The following is a 26,871-nucleotide window of genomic DNA, read 5'->3' as shown; positions in this document are numbered from 1 at the left end:
TCCGCAAAGGAAAAAGTTACTTCAAATAACCTCAGAAAGTCCTCGTTTCCCGGAACTAGCATCATTTTGAGGCATCCCGTAGAAAATGCCGCGGAATTTTCGCGATATCGTCGACCATGGTCGTCGGGGAATCGATTGTCTCCGATAAGATTCGATTAGCAATCGGAGCACCGTGTTCCGAACGGGAAGGAAGGTTTGCGACCGGCCCACTGTAGAGCCCGAAGCCCGATTAGAAAGGAAACGCGGATCCTTTCTTCGGAATTGTCCGGCGTGGCAGCGATGAAAATCTGATTGCGAGGACGGACTTCGCGTTTTACGATGTATCCAGTGGCGCAGCGTCAACCGCTTCCGTCTCCCGGATACTTTCTATTATATTACTTTGTCGTGTAGCCTCTCCTCGGATGCTACCGCCGTCAGGGATTTCCCTTTCGCGGCGTTCGGTTAACGTTAACCGGTCATTTGGCGTCGACCGCGGTCGCCTAACTTCATCAGCGCGGTCGACGAACCTCCAATTCCCATGGACCGAGCAGTTTCCGTTAATTCCATCGATTGCCCTGTAATTGAATCGTTCCTCCGACCGTGCGAAATCTCCTCCCGATTATTTCCAGACACACCGCCGCGGTTTTCTATGATACTTGGAAGTACGTACTCCTCGGCAACCCCTTTCACCGCTGGCAAAAATTAGAAAGTACGGTGGAGGGAAGTGTCTACGTATTCTTCTTTTATTTTTATTTATTTTTTTTCATTATTCTTATGGCCTTGTATCGTGTTCGCGTTACGTTCGCGTTATATACAATAAGGATCAACGCGGATGAAATGTTTCGTGAACGTTTCGTTAATTAAACAATCCGTTGATTTTTCTTAATAATTTGCCAATTCGCTGCGGCGTAAATTATTCGATTATTAAATTTACGTGCAGCGTAAAAATAGAAAACAGGTGCAACGAATTTAAGTTCTGAAACGATTCTCGGTAAAGGTGTCCGTTTTCCCTGCGTCGGATCGCCGGAGAAAAATCGAAAAATCGAAAATTACATACCGCGAAAGTAGAGTCTTCGAGTCTCAAAACGAGTCCAGTTCGGTCGTCCTGCGACCGCTGTTCGCGGAACCATGACATTTCAAAAGTGCCTCGAATTTTTTTCAATACATCGTCGCGACTGCACTCGCGACCATGTTCTGAGTTATGGTCCTATTTGCGGCGCGATCATGCAAATTTCGGGGACCCGTTTTTTCTGCGATCGTTTCGCAGAATGTTAAGACCGTCGAGGATCGGAGAGAAAGAGAGAGAGAGAGAGAGAGGGAGAGAGAGACGAAGCGAAAAGTCGCGACGACCGGGTGACTTTCTAGGAAACTGGGCCCGCCGCTGCGCAGTGTCCTTCGGGCCCGCGTTTTTCGCGATTCTCCCGTCATTTGATAGACGAAGCCATTCGCCTTGAGATCTTGTCCCGCAGACCGCGCGTTTGTTTTTCGTCGTCTCGTCGGAACGACCATAAAACACGGCAGTCGTCGAAAAATCCTCCTTTCTAACGATTTCTCGTTGCTAATTGACAGAATCCGCGCGGCAAGATGATGTATATTTGCTTAAAACAGCGCAATATTTATTCCGATGGCGGATAAAAGATGAAGGCTTGACGAATGCAATTTTACTCGAATTAGAATTTATTCGTAGAGAAGAATTCATACGGAAAATAATGAATTCGAATCAAAATGATAGAGAAAGAATGTAGAATGTTTTTTCATAGTTTATCGACTCATTTCTTCCATATATTACTTTTCCGAATGGTTCGAATAAAAAACCGATCGAATGAAGAATCGTTCGACTAACAAATCATTGGAATAAATAATTGTTCGAATATAAAAATGTATCGAATAAAGAATCGTTCGAACGAACAATGGATTGTTCGATTGCACTGCGTCGTAGTTCGATGAACTCTCTAATCAACGGACTACGATCGTTTCCGATTGTTTTCGTCGCGTGAACAAAACAGCGAAGAAGAATTTCCGGTGTTCCGCGACAAGTCTTTCGCGGAGGCTTACGGCGGTTTTCTTAATTTAGCAACGGCATTCTTCGTGCAGCAAGTTTCTTGTCGAGTGCCACTTTCTTCGATTAGTTCGCGAAAAACATCCTGTCTGGAGATTAGACCGAGGAAGTCGAGGAACCGACCGGGCTTATCGCCGAACCCCAAGGAAGTTTATGCTAATCGGAGATAAATCCTGTCTGGCCGGTGATCCGGATCTCTTCTATTTTGAAAGCAATTCTTGCAGAAACTTTGACGAACTCTGTCGAACCCCGGACCGCCGATTATTGTGCGATCGCGATGGTAACAGGCAGCAGAAACGCGAAACATGTGTATTATACGGTATATTGTAGTATTAAAAATATTGTTACGTTGTTCGCGAACTTGTTGTTGAGTTCGAATCGATCGAAGTCGATTTGACATAGGAATAAACAAGAGATCATTATAGAACATTTTTGATTTTGCACAGAGATGGACGTGGACGCGCTGTCCGAAATTAGGCTCGACAAATGTGTTCATCGAAACAGCCGTTAAACAATTTCCATTTCACCGCGTCGCTTTTATTCGGTCGATGAAATCAACGTTAATCTATTTTGCGATTGTTACCATTTATAACAAGGACGAGTGGATCGAATGCAAAGCAGCGTTTAAGCACGATGCAAATACCGGCTGCATGAAAATGAGCGAGAACCGTCTGCGCAGCTCCTGTCGCAATTAAAACAGACAGAGTAATTGTCGCGTAAAAACCAGTTGTATTTAGCGCAGCGTTTAGATAAAAATTTATTCGAATAAGATTTTACACGAATAAATAGATTAGAATAGCGAATAGCGTGAACGAATAACGAACGATCGTCGTTAGAATGAAAAATATACGACTGAGAAAAATTCGTTTGGATAATCAGCCGAGATAGATATTTATCGTTATCAATATTTGATCGTTCAACGCGGACACTTTCGCAAGAATTTATTAACGGCAAAGAAGTTTGCCGATTAGCGTAGCACGTGAAAAAAATCGTAGGCGAGGGATTTAATAATATTAATATAAGCGGGATATTAATATAAGGGATTTAATAATATTAATATAAGCGGGATATTAATATAAGGGATTTAATAATATTAATATAATAAAATATATTAATATAAGCGCTATTTTCGTCGCGCCGAAAATTATTAAAAGAACGAACCTTCTTCGTGCGATGTTCGGTTCCGCGTAAAACCGTCTCGCGAGACGATCGTTTTGCTGTCCGTTCCCAGAAAGAAAAAAACAGGCGCGTTAAACAATCGAGAGCGAGAAGAATGGACGATGAAAACAGCGATAAAAAGAAAAGTTCCGCTGCCGGCTTGATTGTTTGCCCGGTCTAATGTCTCATCCGAGTTGACCTAACTCTCGGTCCTCGGAAGGAATGTAGGGCGTAGCGATTCCCAGGAAGGAGGCTAGAAGAGGCTCACATCTAGCTCAAAATAAAATTGAAATTTCTGACGTAATGTCAAATTCAATAGAGGAATTAAAGAAATCTGATAATGGCAAATCAGATAGTTTAAGTTCGGAAAATATCGGAAATAAAACTGATGTTTCTGACGTAAAGTCAAAATCAGTGGGTGATCCTAGTAAGTCTGTTGATGGAAAAACAGATAAACTAGAGAGTATAAATCCAAACAGAATCAATGAAAAATTCCATAATGATAATATTGAAATAACAGTAGATAGGTCTTCTTCTCAGAATAGTACAAATACAGATAGTACAAATAGCAGTAAAAGAATGTTATCAGAACCAAGAATGAGTGATAGGGTTAAAAGGAAACCGCACATTCCATATGATGAAGAGGACATGCCGATTGATTATATGATGTGTGCACAATCGGTAGTTTGTGAAACTCCTGCATCATATCAGGAAACAAATAACAGAAATGATAGGGAACAATGGGAACAAGCTATTAGAGAAGAAATTAATTCTCTTATGGTGAATAAAACTTGGACATTAGTACCAAGTCCTAGCAATAGAAATATAATAAATTGTAAATGGCTATTTACGATAAAAGATGATGAATTTGTAAACCCATTAAGATATAAAGCTCGGCTGGTTGCAAAAGCGTTTAGCCAAAAGTATTTAGTAGATTATAATGAAACCTTTGCTCCGATTGCAAGGATTTCAAGTTTCAGATTTATAATTGCTTATGCTAATCAATTTAATTTATTAATCTATCATATGGATGTAGAAACCGCATTTTTAAACGGTATATTAAAGGAGGAAATTTATATGAGAGTACCTGAGGGAATTGAAAACAAACAGAATCAAGTTTGTAAATTAAATAAAGCTTTGTATGGATTAAAACAAGCAGCAAGATGCTGGTTTGAAGAATTCGAAAAGGCTCTTAAAAAGATTTTCAGAATTCCCCAGTTGACCGTTGTACTTATATTTTAGATAAAGGAGATATTTTTAAAAATATCTATGTAGTTTTGTATGTCGATCATTTGGTAGTTGCGACAGCTAATATCGTAACGATGAATAATTTCAAAGACTACTTAATGAACAGGTAATGAACAGTTTCACTAGAATTGAAAGGACTGGAGAAAATATAACTCTAGACCAAAGTACTTATATTAGAAAAGTATTGAAGAAATTTAATATGGATAATAGTAAACCCATAAATACTCCACTTGAAAGTAAGCTTAATTATGAAGCTCTGAATTCAGACGAACAATATGAGGCACCTTGTCGAAATGTTATTGGTTGTTTGATGTATATTGTAACATACGAGGAATCTTCCCACGTATTTTTTATATTCCTTCCTGAAGGCATACGCCAGGCTGGCGTCAGCCAGCCGGGGGTGGATTTGTATATCGTGAGTCGAGTGCCTTCGTGGGGGTACGACGACGAACGTTCTGGAACCGGACCACGTAGCAACACCGCCACTACCATTTTTTCCATAAAATTTTAGTATATAAAGGGCTCTAACGCGACCGGGAAGCGGGCTAGTTTCGTGACATTCGTTGAGACGGAAACATTAGCAAGATCGAGTTAAGTTCTCTTTCAACCAAATCTCAGAGGTAACAACCTAGAATCGAAAGCCCCCGCCGGCTCAGTGCGAAAAACTGAGAGCGCGTTTAGAGTCCACAAACACACACTCACACTTGTTAAACTCAGCGCGCAATAAATTAGTTTCTACCAGTTTTTTGGTTTCCACTTCAATTATTACCATCTCCTGCTTCGAACCAGTAATAGGTATGAACCCACCAAGGTATACCTCTGCCGCTCGAGGTATATCCTTATTTCTTTTTAACAAAGTTACGAGGCACCCTAACACCAATTCCTCCAACCACCTTATCCAAACCCCTTTGAAGGTAGCCACCCGTGTCGAAATAAACATTGGCTGGTCTACGCACCTCATCCTAACCTAAAAGGTAGCCACCCGTGTCGAAATAAACATCGGCTGGTCTACGCACCTCATCCAAAAAGATTCCAATTGCATGCAACCTCCGGCCACCCAAACTGCCTGGCCCTCGGCACGTAACAATATTATGATCTGTACGCGACCTGATCTATGTGTAGCTGTGAGCATTTTGAGCAGATACACAAATAAAAGAAATTAGGAATTATGGATTTGTCTTAAAAGAGTTTTAAGATATTTGAAAGGCACGACAGATATCAAACTAACGTACACAAGAGGTACACACGATAACATCTTGATAGACAGCAGGGTATGCTGATTCAGATTGGGATGGAAACGATATGTACTATAGAAAAAACGCAACAGGTTATATATTTAAATTGTTCGAAAAATATACAATTAGTTGGAATACGAAAAAGCAATCATCAGTCACGGTCTCTTCGACTGAGGCTGAATACATGGCTTTATTTGAAGCAGTTAAAGAAGCATTATGGTTAAAATCTTTAGCAACCAGTATCAAAGTAAATATATCAGAATCCATTGTAATCTATGAAGACAATAATGGTTGTATTAGTATTGCAAACAACCCAACTAGTCACAAAAGATCAAAACATATCGATATTAAATATCACTTTGCCAGAAAGCAGGTAGAGAATAAAGTGGTAATATTAAAATATATTACAACAGGTCATCAATTGGCAGATATGCTGACCAAGCCACTTCCAGGACAGAAGTACATCCAAATGAGAGTTGGAATAGGCGTACAATAATAGAATTTTTTTTCTCATTGTTCAATTAATATAAGAAATAAATGGTCTGGTCAGGTTTTTCTGGGGACTGATATTCGAAAATATCAGATTACGTTTCCGCCGGTTCCGTCAACGTGCACCGACGGTGATGCAAACTGTATATCAAAGATGCCGCCATATACCATCGCCGGTGTCGTTAGAACACATCGTGCTCTGACCGTTAGTGATCCCAGTACCGAGAATACAATGTAAGACGCGATGAATGACCGTCTCTGATTGGTGGAGAAGACCACACCAAAAAAGGTATATAAGCAGGCGTCAGTTCGTACATATACCTTCTCTCAAATGAAAGTAAAAATAAAGCTTTTTAAGAAATGGAATTAATATCATATTTATTTGAGAAATAATCCAAGCCAAAATCCCAATACCTATATTTGAACTGATGTTTGGTATCGTGTAATAAGTTTGCAAATCGAGCAGGCCCAGTTCGTAATCGGCATTGTTGAGATCTATAGGCGGGATGTACTTGGATGCTAACACGCTACTTCTTCCCGATAACGTGAACGTGTATGACATCCTTGCGACGAACTATATAAATTGTCCTCACACGCTTTCGTCGTAACTTTGATAAATCTTGTGCTTGTACGTGATGGTCGGAAATAACGAATCAATTCGATCGGTGGTCGAAAATCTCCAAAACTATCGAAGTAACTGACTCGCGAATCATGCTTTATATACGCGACCCAGTGCGTTCCTGAACCATGGCCGCTATCCAGATTCACTATTCCTCGTTCGTTTACCCATATTTGTTTCGGCAATTCATCGCGCATGAAAACTCCGCGAAAATGCGGTAATTTTCAATTCAACGTCCGTCGCCGAGTTATCTTTTTCCTTTCTTTTGTCTTTTTTTTTCTTTTCTTCATTCCTTTTCCACGTTTGTACGGCGCGAGATACACTCCGCGACCCTCCATAGCGCGATTGTGTCGTCGCGCTTCTTCCATTTGTTTCTTCGCAGCTTTCGCATCGTTTATTGTTTTGATCACCCCAGCAGCGCCATCTGTCAACGCTTCCAAAGCTCCCAAAGCGGGTAAAACGAATGTTATGATTAGTCTGTTGGAGAGTCCGAATTGGCTGCGATTCGCAAACTTGTACGTGTATTCGAAATCGCTGCGTCAACCACAGTATCAATACTTGAGCAACTTGTTCTCGTCCGTGGGGGATGTAGGTTATTTTGCCTACTCGTACAACGCGGACGTGATTCCCCAGGCAGATGCTCGGCCGAATTCGATATTTATCTTTGACGACGTTGCTTGCGACGAACAGGATGTCATGAGAGAATATTTCGCGATAGGCAGACATTCGCACATCGATTGTTTCTATCTGTCGCAATCGTACGCGAGAATACCCAAACATTTGATTCGCGACAATGCAAATCTAGTGATTCTATTCAATCAAGATGTCACGAATCATATGAATACAGATATGTCGTTCGAAACGTTCAACGCACTTTGTACGAGGTGTTGGCGAAACAAGTACGGATTCCTTGTAATCGACAAAGACAGCCCTGCGAATCGTGGTCGTTACAGGCGCGGTTTAACGAATTTGTCGTGCTGTGATCGGGGCTCATTTGGACTGCAAGAGTCGTTGAAGTCGCATCGTACCGCCCGATATGCGTCGGTCTAAGAAAACCGGCGAGCCGCGATCGCCAAAGAAATAGCCAAGACCAGTGATGTCATACGTAAAAATAGTTTAGCTCTGAAAATTGTGAAAATGAATACGGAGTCGAACATTGAGACGAATTTACGCCCGATCGAGGAGCCGTTGAAACAGCTGGTTCAAAATACAGCTACGGAAGCGAACGATAATATGCCGATAGCGGATCGGCCGTTGGATCCGTAAACGCAGTCGCTATTCTCTATGAAGAAAGTAGAGAGAAAATGGAACAAGAAGAAGAAGAGGAAGCATGACAAAGCAGCTTTAACGCCAAGGATGCATTTGAAGAAGAAAAAGAAAATATATTCCCCTGTCCTTACCAACGATGACATCGGCTATGTGTTGTACGACGACGACGATGACGACGACGACAGTGGCAACAGTGACCTTAACGAGGCGGGTGGCAATAAGGCGCACGAACCGATACCTACGATACTTTCGGAACAACAGGAGAAAGCTTTCGAATCGTCTCCAACGGCCACAGCATCGTTGGAATCATCGGTGCGAAACATTTTGAAAAGTCCTGAAACGCACCGCGACGAATACGAACATTTGTTCAACAATCTTGGACCTTTAGCCAGCAAATACTTGCGCATTTCCTTTAGCGGACCACCGAAAAATTTGGACAACGTGTACGGAGTGTATTTTTATAATGACAAACTGATACTTGGAAACACCACGTTTGATGTTGAAAGCAACGACGATATCGTTATCAATAAAATTAGGTACGAGGGAACTCCAGGTCTCTACGAATTGATATTTAAAAGAATACCCGACGAAAACCTGTACATCGAGGTCGATAAGGATATTTACAGAAACATTCTCGTCGCTACGCGCGCGCATCAGCGAGGTAACCAAATAATGGGGAATAAGGGTTACAAGTACAAAACTATCATAGGACCGATGTTTTCGACGTTGCGCGGAAAGGGTATACAAATCCCAACGATGATGCGCGTAACCAACAATCCAATCGATTACGTGCATTGGGACGATCCGAACGAGCTGGTGTATCGTTTGATATTGCTGATGGCATCGAAAAATGCCGGGCCCACTGGTCACGACAACGAAATAATAGCCGCAATCGAAGAACTTCGAAGAAGTCGGATTGATTATAAATTAAATCGTTCGATACTCGTTACTGCAGTAATGAATGAAATGTCTGTTGATAAATTTAACAGGTGGTTCGATAGAACGAGCATTCGTTGGAATTGCTGCGAAACCAATCAAACGATATCTGTGGACGAAAATTGGAACGATAGATTTACAAATATTGAGTTGAGACTCGACCACGTTTGTCAACAAATACATCAGATTAAACAACAACAACAACAAGAGCTGCTCGAAACATAGATGAAGAAGATAATGATTGAACCGAGAAATGAGAAAAATGTTGCGGTAGTGGCAGCGTCAGCAACCGAAGAAACCTCGGTAGCATAAAGTTAAACGAAGAATTCGTTCATCTTTCGTTTTGAAGCGACCGCGAACCCGATAAAGCAAGAGAGAGAGAGGTGTCAGTGATAATCATGTGCGATGAGAAAGTAAAGTTGGTGAACGAACTGCATGCTCCGGCGAGGCGCTTCTTTCCGCGCAGGCGAGTGATCGTGCGAGGACTCGACGATCTTGTAAGGGCCTCAATACATTCTCATGTTACACACAGACACTACGTCATCCGGAAGATAACCCACCCAAGATCCTGCACATGGCCCCGTCGCCGAATGTTCTGGAAGCATCAACCCCTGACAAAGACCGATATAAATACCAGTCTCCAACGCCCCAAACCTCAGCCTTGACGAATCCTCCACCAGCTACGGAACTATTGTACTCGGTATAAACTATTGTAAATCGTATAAAACTTGTATTATTTGTAATAAAGAGTTAGAGAGTTGGGCAACGGCTCAACTCCTTCTTTTTTTTATACTTCTTGGTATTGTTTTACGTAACAATCTCTGGCAAGCCGACATCGTCGAGGTTCAACGATATGCTAGAGATAATAGAGGACATCGATACATTCTCACGATAATCGATAATAAATCGATCTAATAAACAAATCCTTTACGTCTCTTAATGCGATTATTTATTATTAAATCAGCTTTGCAAATCATTCGTTGAATTCTGTTCGGACACGGAATTATTTAAATTAAAATATCATTTACGAACTTTGTTAATCTTCACTGTACACCTTGCATAAAAATTTCATATGGTACACATGAGGTGTCATGCACACCAGAAAATTAAAACGGCTGTCACGGTTAAACTACATATTATTTCGGGTCCGAAAAATTAGTAAATATTCTACAGACGTCCTAAAATAAAGATGGAGTGTTACGACCCAAAATATTGCGAGGAATGTATTGCACTGTTATATAAACAATATAAACATTTACCATTTCTGTCTTTTTTAAAAACGTTTACAAAACCTCCAATAAGAATGAAAAATTTCTTTCCTGACCGAGTCTTTTCTGTACTTCAACCTAAACGAATGCAGTGTATCACAATCAGTGTAGGTTCGAAATACACAGCGTTCGTACTCAAGCACATAATATACAATGCGATTCCATTTCACAAGAAGAACTGCGATAAATACTGTCCAATATAAATCATAGACCTATTTAAACCAGTAACACTACTATGAAAAACCTCAGAAATAAGTTTATTAATTGCATTAACTCTGCAATGCTATAAATGCTTGAGTTTGCTCGAAAAGATTCGACGCACCTACTTTTTAACTTTGCAGCTTACTTAATAGACAACAACAAGGTTTTGTCATCGCAAAAGTTGCTACAACTAGACAATCTGCATTATCAATTTCATCGAATGAATGTACCAACTTGATCATTTTAAACATGGATTTTTATAAATCTAGAGTATTTGATTTAATCGTGTCAGAATAGGAAGCAGACAGTAAATTGATCAACGAACTCAAGAAAGCAATATCTCTAGTGGCAGTAGGATTTCAATGTAGAAATCAATCCTCTGAAGCTGTATTGCTTGCTATCCAAATATGGATGCAAGTTTTTAATTAATGGAAGGCAACAGCATATAATGACGAGTAAATAAAAATTACCGATCCAGATTTCAATGACTCTTGGTACCATTACTGCATAATTTGATTCATAGATAATATACACGGCTTCGCAGAAACACTTCCGGTCCTGTTCACCCCGAGAAGTAAATATTTCAGACTGTTAACCAAATTCAGGAAAGTTTGGTATGAAAGATCCAAAAGCAATTCTCAAAGCCTTGCTTCAAAAGTACGTCGAAATTCAGATCAATGTAGTCTTACTTTTCTTGTTGGTTACTTCCGCAATAGTCATCTGGTTATCTGTTGAACACTGACGTGAATCTTGACATGAAAACTGCATCACTCAACTTCCATGTTGACCCAATCGGTTTTTGTTGACGGCAAAAACTCTAAATCATCAAGCAAGCAAATTCCTGCTTTCTGTATTTCCACTTCAATATTTACTAGGAATCGTGCATTCTTGCTATTTTTCATTATATGATTAATATTTGTTGCCAGTATACCAAGAATGTATCCACTGCGCGTTACTTTTCTAGTTATGTACACTATTTGAAATTTTGTAACCCTGAATTAATCAGCAATTATTCTGAAATACTTTGGAAATTGAAGTCGATAGTTGTGAAGTTAACTTATCATTCTTTGAAAATGGCTATATTTGCCTGTAATTAATACTTAGGTAAGTATCGTTATCGTATCCAGCCATAGTTGCCTTCGACTAATGAAACCAACGACTACTGTTACACTGCTTTTCTTCCTCCATATTATAACCATTTCAGGAAAACATTTCGTTATTTCGGGTGCGTAGAGTACAAGAAATGTTCTGCAAACTACCAAGAATGCATAGCTCTGCAGTAATAAAAAATGGAGTATTCTCAATCTGAATGTTCCATTTAATGCAACTCTTCATTTGTGGTGAAATTATCAACGACCCAACTATAAATTTTCCAATACAGATTCAGTAGACTGAAGAAAATGGCCCCGTATCTCCAAAATCAAATCGATCAATTTTAGATCGCCAGTCCATTACCTCCTCTTTACTGGTATCACTTGGATCGATGCATAAGAACTCTAGCCCGACGTTAGTTTTTTTACATTAAGTCGAGCTCAGCTGTTCGAGTTCGACGCCCGTCAAGGTAGACAACCCGTAGTAAACACTTCAAACAGTTTTTTTTTTGCAGCGTCGCAATGTATTTATCACCTTCCAATAATCCCAATATCAAATCCGTTACCTATTTTTCGTTGTTTCCCATGCAGCGCTCTTCGTTAGGTCATTGCCTTCGTGCACTGTAACGAACTTTCAGTGCTGCTTAGTTTTCAATATTCACAACGAAATAAATAGGCCCTCACACCGCGAACGTGGCATTAGTTATCAACTACTGTTACGTAGATACATATAGTTGCGCTAGTATATATAACTCTAAGTTCTCTGCTCTTGCAGTCCAGTGTCTGTATACTTTTGTGCTTGCAGCCTAGCTTCGCTATAATCAATTGCACTTGCAAATTTCGCTACAGCTTTGTAATCATAAATTGATCGCTTGATCGTATAAATTCGTGACCTTCATGATACATCGATAGATTTTATCATTCTATTGTATATTATGCTGCTCTGTACAAATCTTATTGGTTAAAATATATTTAGTGTTATTACACTAGCGTTCTTTACTATACAGTCCACTATCCAATTCATCCTTCCAACACTACTAGAGTTCCCAACGAAAAGATATATTTGCAACATAAACTCTTATAAGAATAACGAACTAGTAATTTTGAAAATTGTCGAACATTTAACTTATTTTTGCACTTTATGAGCCTTCCTGAGTACCACATATTTCCAAAACTTCATACTCCGGTTACGTAAATACATACAACTGTAAGATGTAGATGGTTCATTCTATTATATATTTCACATAGAACATTATTATGATTCAGATTTTGATAATGCTCTACATTGATGTTTAAACCCACGATTTAAAAAAGTTATGAAAAAAGTGATGTCAATTTTGCAGGTTGTCTTCGCTATAGTAAGCATGAAAGTAGTATAATAATACTTTACTATCCACACTTTAATTATGCATGACTCGTACTCAAGCCGCTATATGCACTATTCAGATTTGACGAGGAGATGACTATAAACTGTGCGGACTCGTTGGTCGCAAAAGTTTTCTCGTGAGCTTTAAACTATACGTTAGTAGGAGTTACCGTCTTCGTTTGAACGGTTCAAACAGATATATGTATAATTTCCTTATAGTACAATACTGTGTATAGTACAAACAGAATTAAGTCTCATTACGAATAATTTCTTTCACGAACCATCACTGAACGCGACATCGGGTCGACACATTCGATGGAAGAAATAGAAAAGCTCGTCTCGATGACCATATTATGCGACATATGTCCAAAATATACTGGAATATATATAATTGGAATCAAAATATACTCCATAAATACTGCAGAATTCATTTGAATTGATAGAATTAAGAATTAACTTTCCTACCTCGAGTATAATGATATAAAAAAATGATCACGTTTTCAGTTAGCATTTATGCATTACTATCCTACAAATGTAAGTTTTATAAATAACGCTAAATATTTATTAATAAAAATAAGATCAAAATAAATAAAACTAATTCAAACAAACACTATGTGGTATTACAACATAGTATAATATAAAGAGTATTTTCCCGAAACTACAGAGAGAGATTTAAATTATTATATTATCATTAAAAAGAATTTTTTCAGCTACTTTTAAAGTACACCTATGAGATGATTTATTATGTGTACAACATTATTTAAAATACCAAAATTATGAAATCCTTTTTCGAAAATCATCGGTTAGTGTGAAATTGGTCAAGTGTATCGACTGAGCACTGGCCAGAAAAGCATAGGACTACATATTTCCAGACTTGTGGTCAGGAGATTAACCGAATCAATTAAACCAGTTTGTTTCGCACTTATCCGGCTCGAGGGACCAGAATGTGTCGCAGATCCGGCTCGAAGGACCAAAATGTGTGTGCGAAGCGAGTCGAGCTTTTTCGACCCGCGATTGCGTTCGCTCGTTAGCGAATTTATGCCGCGGATGAGGATTCTACGGAATGCCTCGTGATCTGGCTCGAAGTATCAATGTTACGGTTGATACTGAGCCAAATTACAATCTCCCACTGTTCCGTCGGTGGTTACTGCCCGATTGGCCGCGTCGTGGTCGTGAAGATTAACGAAGTGCCCGAATGATTCTGTCCGATTGACTCCGGATGAACGACTCGAACGATTCGAACGACTCCGTGTGAACTCGAGAGAGTGTCCGATTCACTGACTGCCCGAATGCACGACCCCGTATCACCGACTGTAATGTACTCGAGAGCTAGAGCTAGAGCGAGAGAGAGAGAGAGAGAGCGCGTGTGAGTGTTCGCGCCCCGACTGGTCGCGTTGTTTTATGCAGGTTACCCCCACTTGAGATTCCTGAAGGAACCTCACCTCCACGCCGGGATGCACTGATTGGTTTTTCTCGAATATTACGATTTCCCAATCAGTGTCCTCTAAACGTTTTGTCATCACCCTCTCGTATCGTCCTACACGGGCCTTGTCTAGGAGAGGGGGGTGTCGCGTAGTTGCGTGGTCGGGAGGTCCCCTGGGGCCTGAGATATCATCCCAGCGACGGTTGGGACTAAACTTTCCCAAGACCCGTTAAAATTCTTAAGTTTTATGACGGGGTTGTTTTCCGGGCCTTTCGGGTCTACGACGCCTCGCGGTCATTAAAAAGACGGAAGACACTGCACAGATGATCGGCAGATGGAAAAAAGGTTTCCGTCTCTTTAGATGAACCTCGCTTGTCCGCGCCATAAACCTTCGCGAAAGCGGTCTACGGGAGGTCCTACGGAACGGAACAAGTTTATTACAAAAGATAAAAGGTAACATTTTCTATTATTCCAAACATGACTAGACATATAAGTCAACATAATAAAAAACAGGGAGAATGTGAATGTGATTGTTATTATTGGGTATGGGCCTTGAGAAATGAAAGAAAGTGAGGAGAGTTCGTCGGAGCGTGTGCAGTTTCAAATGTTATTCTTTTGATTAGAATATGTAATTTCTGTTCACAATTTCGTTACTGTGAAAAATCATATCTTGCGATTCTTCTTGAAGTTCTTTCGTTTCTTCATTTACGTTTCTTCTTTCTTCCTCCTGAGAGCCTAATAAAAATTGTGTGACATGTATCGGGGTGCATCGTTCTCCTATAATCGTACTTATAATGTCTAGTTAATCATGTTCAAGCTTTCTCGTGTCTGATTGAATGGAATGAGCATTTTTATATAATAATCCTTCCATTCCGAAAAGCGATGAAACGTATAAAAGAGCCTTAGAAATAGTAAGGAATTTAAAATTAGTTAATGACAGTGTAAGACGAGGCTTGAAGTTTATCACGGAATGTAATAGCTTATTATATATAACGAAAAATGAATATAATAAACAATTTTCAGCAGTTTCGTGTTTCATTGATATCATATACACGTCGCGCTTGTCCTTCCACCTCACAGCTATCAAATTATTGCAACATCTTCATATACATTCGCCTTTCTTCAAAATATGCTTTTGATTGGCGTTTGGCATATTTTTCCTGTTCTTGCGCACTGTCTCGATTACGTTTGCCTTTTTCTGGTGTAATTTTTAAAAACAGATTTGGCGAAGAGTACCAGTTATCCAGAGACAAAGTATATTCCTTGTTTATTATAAATTTTGACAGCTCTATCACAACGTTCTCTAACGCACTATCATTTCGATCAATTTTGTACTGGCCAGTATATATTTTAAATCCGTGACAGAAACCGGTACTTGCCTCGTACAATTTGTAAATTTTTAATACAAATCAGGCTCTTTTGGATGGATTGAATTGTTTGTACGCTAAACGCTCTTTATATTTCATTAAGGATTCGTCTATACTGACATATTCATTGGGTGTGTAAATTTCTTTAAATTTTTCATTCCAAAGGTTGATGATAGCTTTTATCTTTAGAAGTCGGTGATTACTATCAGCAGTTTCATTATCAGAGAAATGTAAAAATCTCGAAATTTGCCGAAATCTCTTAAAAGGCATCGTTTGTCTAAATATTGGCGTTTCTACTACAGCTCTTCTAGTTCAATACAGTTAAATATTTGATTTTTTTCACTTGACCCATCAAAATTCACAGTGCATAATGGACCTTTATTTCATCTAAGATAACAGGATACCAAGTGTCGTCCACATGCCGTCTTTTCGCTCGTCGTGAATTGTCTGATGTGCGAAGCGATTTGTTTTCATGGTCAGCATTTCCCGAAACTTGTTATCAAATGTAATAAAAAATAGGTCTAACATTGTTGGATTCTCGCTTAAATTATTTAAAATAGACGCTTTTATTCCATGATGTTCAGAATACTTCCAAACTATTGGTGTGTTTTTTACTTTCTGGCAAATCCATGATTGTCGTACCTTTCTCTTCACTACTCCCAACTATAATCATACGCATTACACGCTTTGTGATTGGCGCAAACACGTTACTATCACTGGATTCGTTATCATTGCTTTTATCTAACACTTTTGTATTTTGCATTTTGTAGGGATTTCTTACATTTTAATAACTAAACTGCTTTGTAACAACAATTATAAGAATCGCGACTAACTCTCGTGGCATACTGATAGGAACTAACATTCATTTACTATCTGTTCGCGAGCCTGGCTCGTGATATTCATTTTTGATAAGCGATGGTAATATACAACGAATTTGTACAAGAAAACTGTTGTGAAAAAGACCAAGAATCTTTTTTTTCAGGTTTAACGTCGCATCGACCTTCATGCCATTAGCGACGGTTTATTGTCCTGTTTCTTGTTTTTATTTCCTGGTAGATGTTGGTTTCCTTTAGGAATTTTACGACGGGTAGTATCATGTATTTTTGTCTTGATATTTCGTATTTTCTGCATTCGAAAAGGATGTGGTTGGTCGACATAGTTTGGTTGCACGTGTTGCAAAAGGGTGGTTCTATTCGTTTGTGTATATGCGCGATGTTTCCAAATGGAATTAAGTTGAACGAAGTCGCTGGTTGTTTTTATGTACACTTTAATATTACAGTACAGCTATGGTCTTAGCGATGCGTTATTTGCGTTCTATCTGCGTTCTTAGAGTTCTAACAGTTCTGACTAACGTTCTAGGTGCCCTTCCGCTTGTCACCTCGGTTTTTTTGTTGATTGATGGATGGTAGGTTTTGGTGGAGGAAATGAAGCGTTTTTGATTGGAGATGGGTGTGTCGGAAGGAACTTGAAATGAGGAGTGGGAAACTGTTCGAAAGTTCGGGTTGTAATTTTTCCGTTTTGTGAAATATGGAATTTATGAGTCGTGTTGTCCGTTCGTCGGGTCGAAGGGTATTTTCGTTCGGATGCATTTTTTACTGTCGCAGGTATATTGCATAATTGCTCAAGGGATGGCCAGGGACGTTCGACCTTCGGTGTTGCCGTCGCAACAGTTTGATTATTATTTTTTTAATGTTATTGGAGCAGGGATCTTGAAATTTAAGTCGCTAATTTTATTGGGTTGATATGACTTCCTTCTGATGTTATAGATAGCGGTCTCTTATTCTCCTCTTTGTTTGTGTTGAATTCTTCTGTCTCTATTTCCATTGTATTTGTCCTGCCTTCTTGATATTCGACAATACGTTGACCGATATGAATATATCATTGATGATTGATACGTTAATGCGGGGGGAGGGGATTTATATTTAGATCGGTTTGGGAACCGTTTTCGTTCGTGTTTGTATTGTTAGGACATTGCTTATAGCTTCATTGATTACAATTGAAGCAGATCTGTTTCTCTGAAGTGGTGAATATTCAGAGACTTGTTATAAACAAGTTCGTAGACTTGTCTTCTTCTGAAACTTAATATGTGTGCAAAATCTGGGTCTGTGATTACTGCTTTCAAGTACAGTGACTCGCATTAATATTCGGACACGATATTATTAGAAAAATTATTACTCTCTTTTATTATTTATGATAGTATTATTGAATCAATAGCTTTCTCATATAATAAAGCACTTCTTATAGTAAGTAAAAACATAAATTTTGTTTACTTATTGCGCATATTCTTTTGTATATTAAGCAAATCTGTTTGTCAGTAGAGGCAAAAATTCTGTGTAGGGTATCGTCAAAATTAATTAAGAATGTGCTTGGAAATTTGTTCAGGACGTCGATATCGACGTATACTTGACGTCTGAAGCTGCACAAATTCAGGGTCAGATGTCTCTGCTCTCAGGTCGGTTATTCTAGAGCAGAGTTTGATGTTATTGGTTCTAAATGCATTTTCAATTACTGAATTTGGGATGATCGATGCTACATTTGACAGCTCGATACGTTGGGTCGGCGATATCATAGGACGGATTTCAATATTTGTGTTGCTGATGGTAATTGATTTGAATTTTGCTGTTATGTTGCTGACAGTTTCTTTGTTATCTAGGTATGTGCATACCCTACCGTTTGAAATCCTCGATATGTATTTGATAGATCTGGGGCCTATTATCTTTCCTATGACTAATGCATAGTCCCTGACGGTAATACCATCTACAGCATGCAGTATTATGGCTTGGTCCTTGGTTGGGGCGTATTCTCGTTTGGCATTTTCATAGGAGGTGACTGATATAGTGTTTTGTTGTTGGCTCGGTTTCTTGGACTATTAGGGAGTTGAGAAGGATTCCTGTAGTCAGGATCTCATCCCAGATCTGGTCGCTCTACATTTGTATCATGATACTGTAGGAAATGAATCGGCAAATTTATTATTCTGAGTCGAAGTTTTAAATTGTTTATTTCACAAAGGCTCGGCTCGAATAAACATCGTAATGTATTAAACAATCTTCTTATCGATCGCATCCCACAGCTAACACGATTCATTCTACAGTTCGGCCAATCCTGAACTGTAGAGTGACCATCCATGGTCACCAAAGAATCCCAACTTTATTTCCAAGGGTTAGATCTTAAAAAATATACAATTCATATTACACAAAACGTAAATAAGAAATATTAAAAATAAGTCTTACGAAATGCAACAAATACCCATACATTCACACACAAACTTAAACTTATTCACAATGCGGTATCGTTTCAGTTTTCGAACAATCTGACACAATGTTTCATTTCAAACTCTGTCAAATTTCGAATCACTTCTTCAGATCTTGTCGATCTACAAGCAAACAGTCTAACGAATTTGGTAAATCCATCCACTACTGCCAAAACATATTTAAAACCTTTACCACACTTCTCCGTAATGATCCACATGAATTATCTGAAATGGTAGGTCACCTTTAGGTAAACTATGCAAAAACCTCTCCTATCTACCACTAATTAGCTAAAATTCAATACATTTCAAACAATTGTTAACATATTGTTTAATCTTTTGTCGCATTTGCGGAAGCCAGTATATTTGTCTTATGTCATCGATGACTTTGTCAATACCTACATGCCCCAAATTGTCATGAGCCTAATAATTTATATATATTTATATATTATTTAATTTATATATATTTATATATATTTATATAATTGTCATTAGCCTAATAATATTATTTTCTAAACACGCGGGTACGTGAAGTAACAATTTATCATTATTAATTTTTCTATTTTCCTATAAACTAACCGTCCCTTAATTCATAATGTTTTTCCTCGCTTGTTTCCAATCTATTTCTTAATCCACGAATCGTATGGTCTTGATATTATTTAATTGACAATGTCTCTTCTAAAGTATTAGGTTCCAATACTGCGTCAAGATATCTTAGCATCGAACGTCCCGCTGAAATGTCGGGCCGCACATTGTTGCTTTTAATCCTGAGCTCCTTAAACCGGTGGTACACGAAAACGTTCTTGAGTAATATCCTATCACTAAGCTTGTTCGACCACGGACCGTAAGTCCACAATGTTGAATCCTTCGGTGATGATGGATCGTGCACGTGATTTCTTCTGCATCCCTGCCTCGATGATGAAATGCTTTCTGACAATGAATATGGGTTTGAGATTTTTCGGGCATTTCTTGCATAATCTTCATTTCGTCGACTCCTGCGTTGCGCATCATTTTTGTTCCTACAGCTTGTTTACTTCTGAAAAAGTACAAACATGCAAAATATATAAACATGTGCTAGAAAAGAACTATGTATTGCGTAGCAGTTTTTAAAAAATGCGGATCTATCAGGGACGGTGGTGGATTGTTGTTATACTAATTGACCGCGAACTAATTCGTAGCACACGATCCATTTTTTTATTCGATTGGATTTCACACCTCGTACCCAATTCATAATCGATTCGATTTCATCAAAATTCAATTCATGGCCGATATAGGTGTACTCTATTATTATCACTTTTCTTTTACTCATTATATCATTACCAAGTGTATTCAGAGTTAATAGTACATATATTTATTAAAAGGACAACCAATAGTAATAGTAGTAGTAATAGTTGTAATCTAAAATTGTTGAAAAAGTAACTGTAGTCTCGGACAAAAATTAATTTATAGTTTACTTGGGACTGAAGTTCGAAATTATCAGATTTCATTGCGCTGGTGTCTTAAGCGCGCACAGGCGGTAATATAAACTGTAACTTATAAATACACAGCGCGATACACACATTATCGCCGGTGGTCGCTCAGTCGTTCGTGCATAACGTACATATATCTTCTTTAAAATAAAAATTATAATAAAAGTTTTAGTAAAACTTTGTACAGTTTACTTTGTACGTTGTACAGTTTATTTGATAAATAATCCAAGCCATAATCCCAATAAAAATAAATAATTAAATAATGAATTTTTAAAAACAAAGTTACAATTTTCTTCCTCTGTCATAATTGTTCGTCATCCTTATTATACAATAAATAATCATCTTTTCAAAAAATTTGTGTTTCCTCCTCTAACATAACCCTGCTTCATCCCTTCCATGTGTTATTCATTTCTGTTCGGGGCTGGAACTATCCCAGAATGGGAGACTGTTAGTCGGAATGGTTCAACTTAAATAAACGATTAAATACATGTAAACACGTCGAGTCTTTATTACAGAATCGCAGACGCGATCAACAAATAAATTGTTTTAAGTATACTTGATGAGAAAAATTCTCGGTCTACGTGGATGGCACAAGGTGGAAAAAAACAATTGGTCCCAAATGGTAGTCGCTACTTTAGCATAAACGAAGTACATATAGGGGAGGGGGAGGATACTGGCCTAATTATTGGCACACGTGTATTGTGCTGTGATCAGCGAATTATGCCTCGTATTTGCATGTCACTTGCGCGGTTTTATTCAGTAATTTACGTATATTAGCCGTGGCGTAATAATACAGAGCTAATAAGTAAGGTAAGAAATGTATTATGCTTGATTACCAATGAACGACTGTTTTATTACTCTTTTATACCTTTTGTCATTGTGGCGTACGTGATCGAATGCATGTACAATCATAGCGGCGTACATGATAGCGCAGGTAAAAGGGATCGGATGTTCGAAAGATAGGCTGATCGAATGCGTCTCAGGTGGTCTCGCCTGGCACTCTACCCGAACGAATTTTCCTGCGTCATGAACCGAATTCCCGAATATCATGCATTATGTCGGGTGGTCTGCCTAGGAGCCTGTAAAATCCCGGAGTTGGCCTCATTTTCCAGCTTAACCACCGGTCAAAACGGGGACGACGTCAAAGCATTTTTGTTTCATATTTAAAGTGTCTTATCATTTCGTCCACACAAAATTTCACTTCTTTGCATAAATAACAAATGAATCGAACGATTTATTTCATTTCTTCATGTATTACGTCAAAAATACTACCATATTTTGACGTGTATTCATTTTCCATGTATATGAACAAATAGATGTTCATCCTCAAAAATATTGAGGTTCCTTATCATTTTGTCCGCCAGAGTATTTGTAGGATTGGGATGGGCGTATTCGAAGTATGACTTTAATGACGAAATAATTTAATAAAAATGTAAAAATGTAAAGATATAAAAATGGTACAGTGGTCATGTGTACATTCACAATCGAAACTGATACATACCTGCGGTGTCTCCGCGATCTTCTTTTATTTCTTCCTGGACACGTTCCTGGAATGCTGGAGAATGATCGCGACGTTCTGTTTCTTTCGGTTCAATATTTCGGAAGCTCTCGATCCTCCGGGATGCTTCGTTGCAGCATCGGTATCGCCGGTCTCGTTAGCCAATATCAGCCGATTACGATGCATCTGAAACAATAGTGTAGGAATGCCCGTAAGGATGCCAAATGAAAGGTAACGTAACGACCTTTGAGGTCCATTTATACAAACGTCACCGCGGGTACATCGTAAAACTCACACCAACAGATCAGTACGGTCCACAGACATAGCCTCACCGTAAGACGGCTGGACTGACGGAGAAGTGTTGTTCTGAACTACATCTGACCGTTACCAGACCGGATGACGAGGTCCTAACCTCGCTATTAAACTAAAAGAAGAATGGATTCTACTCAGCTACATCGGAAGCTAGGCTAACCCTCACGACTTGTTTTTATAGTTGTTGACAATCGACGACTATAATTCCGTAGCGGTACACGGCTGGCGACGTTTTCATAAGCGAAGTTTACTGTACACGTGAAAATAGTAAAAGAATAAAGTCATTTCCAGGCTTATAAACATCAGGGAAGATATTTCTCACCTAATCCATGACATCTGAAAGCGGACAGTTCGAATGGATATTTGATCGCCGACCGTGTGTCACTGCAAGGCATTCTTGTTTCTTATAAGTTTCTTGATAAACTATTTTTCGCTTGTAGACATTTAAATTATAGACAGGCTGTGGATATTATTTCTCACAAAACAGGTATGTATTGTGAAAGGGATGACTGATATGCTATTTTTGAATGTATTACTTTACGAATGGAATGGAGCCGTTCTTCATTGAATAAGAATTTCATTGGCAGAAGTTGACGTTCCCATTACGACAGTTCTAGGTACTAAGTATTTTTTTACAATAGCAGTTAATGGTTGCTGTATCATATGATTCTAGGTAACTCATATTTAACAGACAGTTATTTTTATATTTTTATGTCAATAACTCGCAGGGTACCTTATCACTTTAACAGCTATCCTAACAGCTACCTGCGATGAATGCTCAGTCAAGTGTTTCAGTGCATTGTATAATAATTGAATGTAGAGCTCGAAATGTCGACTAAAAAGTCGCTTATATGTTAAGTGGCCACGACATTTTGAAGTCGGAAACGATTGTCCTCGTTACTGCAACATGGCTACTTTGGGGTACTGCCGATCTTACGATAATTTCTTGTGTTTATTCTCAATTGATCTAAAATATTCAAGATATAACAGAATGCTTCAGGAAACATAGTGTCACAGAACGAAAACCATTTTATTTGACTAGTTCCCTTCACCTGTAATTTTCACAACCGAATCAAAAGTTTAACATCCTAAGATTTATGAAATGCGGAAACTAACTTCTTAAATTTCTAATAATGGTTTGATGTCATTTTGCCCTATGAATCAGGTTGCAAAAAAGATACAAAAATCATGCTTTCCAAAACAAAAGAATAAACTATTATATCTATAAAACTCGACAAAATTACAGAAAAATAATAAATAATCCACTGCCTAGATATATTTGCGTCTTGTTTTAAGTTTTCATGTCTTTTTTTATGTGTGCGTTGTGATTACAGAGCCCTCTTATGACAAACTGCGTATTGCATTTAACGTTAATTTCTTGGTCTGTGAAATGTATGGACACTGCACGTAATTTTCTTTCCTTTTTTAAAATAATATTGCAAGTACTGAAACATGTATAATAAGTTATGATACCTAAAGCTCATACAATTTTCGAAGTTTAGTATTTACCTAGAACTGATTGCATCAAATTAGATCTAATTAGATCAGTGCACAGAAATCGACACACGGTAACTAGATGAGTGATCAGAAATTGGCACATGGTAATTAGAAAAGGCTCAGTTACTGACACATAGTAATTAACTTTTCATTTTTTAAGAGCGCAGTAATTCGATCGAAAACTGATTTTTATATTAGATTTTGTTAATTATTTTGTGTTCTTTATATATTTTGGTTATCATAAAATTTGTATTTATATTATATAATAGACATCAATGTTAGAGGTGTGCGAGTACGGATCAGGACGGGATCTTGAAACTTTCGGGTTTTCCGAAAATGTTTAGGACTTCTTAAAATACTGGGAGCGCGTCTTTTTTTTAATACGGTCCTAGTTAAAGATTTTTGATTTCCATTGTTGCAGTTTATTTTGCAAAATTTTATATTTTTTAACAAACCAGAAAAGTAAGATATGTATAGTTTGATTTAAAATCCTCTACGTATGACAGTATGTAATAGAGCTTGGTTCTCTCGATTGCAACGATATTTCCAATTGTTGAAAACATCTTTTCGCTAGTCAATTTTGTACTAGGTACGGCGATGTGTCGTTTTGTAATAATTGGTAGCATAGAAAATCGAATGTTTTCAGGAATCTTGAATATTGTCGTCCCGATCTCGTCCCGACCCGATACACATCTTCTCATCCCGTTCCAAGCATCGGGTTTCGGGAAATCCCGAGTTCACGCACACCTCTAATCAACATATATTTTAAATATTTTAAGAATTGCGATATGGGTTAAAAAAACCATTTAATTTGTCGAAAACTTAGGACGACACTTTAATGAACACAGTAAATAACCCACTTACCTTAGTAAATAAATATAGAAAAGAAAGAATATTGCACCGAGTGGCAGACCAAAAAAATTAACAGTACAAAAACATGAAATTCTTAGGATTATTAAAAAGAAGCCAGATATAAGTGCGTCTGAGATTGTATCAAAAGTCCAGGAACGAAATAAAAATCAAATGCATACAAGAACGATTCAAATTACATTGGGCAGGATTTAAAAGCAAAATTGTGAGGAAGCAACCGTACATCAGTGAAGTGAATAAAACAAAGAGAGTGGAATTTGCGAAGCAAATCTCTCTCTGAGTCGGAGAATTAGTGTTTATAGACGTAATAAAATGGGTAAACACTTGAATTTTGACATATGAAAAGAAAATTAGCAAAAAAGTGCGGGTTAATTAGGAATGGGAATGACATACTATTTTTAATGGGATAACGATTCGAAACTTGCGGCTGATATGGTACGTCAATGACTTTTATGTAATACTATATGACTCCTATCGAGATCCATCCATGTAAATCAGGGATTGAAATTATCGAGCATGCAGCATTGTTAGTAGGCGTAGCCTCGCGCTACACTTGCGTCTACTTGAACATACTCGAACGACAGTGCTCGATAAGACATTCTGCAAGTCAGACGTTTGTTTCATGTCACCACACTTCTATATATGTATTTGTTGTTTGTAAGGAATTTATATGTTACGACCAACCTATTCACGAAAAAGCCTACGCAAGGAGTGAGGACAAGCGACGCATGTGCGAGAGTCCCGCACAGCGACGTGGCGCGTCTAGCGGGTGAAAAAGTTATAATGTTCAAAATTATTAATGTTATTAATGTTTCAAAATTATAATGTAATTGTATAGCTTTGGAAGTTGAGTTGAGAAAGTTGAGGAACCAACCTACAGTGGATTTTCCTTAGATGGAAAAGTACTTGAGCGATTTATGGAATGCTTTTTAGAAATTGCGGTCTTTCGCGGACAATTCATCAAATCCTTATCGGTTAAGGATAAGGATCTGGCGAACATTTGAATTTCTCAAGGAATTATAATTACAAAGTAATTCAATTACAATGTAATTCGAAATTGAGATCGCCATTTAATTAAAATACAAGGTGATTTGTAATTCAATAGGAGTATAATTACAAAATACTAAGTATTTCAATTACATTAATTACGAATTACAATGTACTTAATAAATAAATTAAAATATTATTAATAACTACGACGTAATTATTATTTATTGGACACGGCGTACCGCATGAATAATAAATACTTAACAATTAAATGATAATTAATAAGTAACAATTGAAATCGTATTCGTAATTAATAAACAAATTTTATTATTTCAAATAATTTGTTTATATCTATATAAATAATAAGTAATTATTTTTCTCTTTCATTTAAACTTTCAAACAACAAATAATTATACATACGTATATATTATATTGTATTTCAATTACACTCGTGATTAAAATAATTCGTAATTGAATCAACATTATAAATACATTCGAGAGGCCAATCATTCCCACGTTATCGCGACTGTGAAAACTCTCCACTCATACAGGATTGTATACGCCTATCTTGAAATGTGATTGGTTTCTTGAAAATTCGTTCAATTCCTTCTTGAGTGGTACCACTTATTACGTTTGCATAGGTCATTTTGCTTATGTTTGCATAAGTGCATGGTAGTTCTAGGTAGTTTTTCACTTACTACTGAGGGGGGTTGGGGGCTCCCCTTGACATGCCGAAAAAATTCAAAGTCGAACGAGTCACATGGATCGTAATCTAATCCGGGCTTGAATATGGGACAACAGGTACAAAATACATAATGCACAGATGAAACATCCTTCTTTTTGTTTATTTTTAAATAAAATTTGCATAAATGTGTTTGTAAGATTTTTCTGATTAAAATAAGAACAAACATAGTATGTATAAATCGGCTCATCTCAATACTAATTTTTTACCTTAAATTACAAAAACAAAAATGTTTATGTTGTCGTTTTATTGGTTGGAATAAAAAAAATTAAGTAAATATTAATATGAAAAGTATATTTATATTTTTTATAAAATTTGTAATTTTATAAGATATAATCTTACAAAAATTATATTGTATTTGATCTTAATTTATAATCACAAAAACCTCACAATTACAGTGGGAAAAATTTTACAATTACCGTTAAGAAAAAATAAGAAATAAAAAAGTGTCGTATTACATAATAATTATATCCATCCTTTATTTGCTGTCTACTTTTGCGTTTGTCGAAGTTGTATTAATATTTTTATTAATAATAAGGTA

The 26,871-nt window shown here is 37.7% G+C and overlaps 1 protein-coding gene across 1 annotated transcript in view; it reads left to right on the top strand.

Annotated features, from left to right (window-relative positions):
- Positions 1–26,871, top strand: part of LOC143261239 (uncharacterized) — a 174,318-nt gene that overhangs the window by 3,826 nt on the left and 143,621 nt on the right. The gene's annotated exons all lie outside the window — the stretch shown is intronic.

This window comes from Megalopta genalis, unplaced genomic scaffold, assembly GCF_051020955.1.
Source record: "Megalopta genalis isolate 19385.01 unplaced genomic scaffold, iyMegGena1_principal scaffold0043, whole genome shotgun sequence".
Taxonomy (NCBI): Eukaryota; Metazoa; Arthropoda; class Insecta; order Hymenoptera; family Halictidae; genus Megalopta; species Megalopta genalis.
Note: the sequence above shows the minus strand (reverse complement) of the source record. Positions and strands in the feature narration are given on the sequence as shown.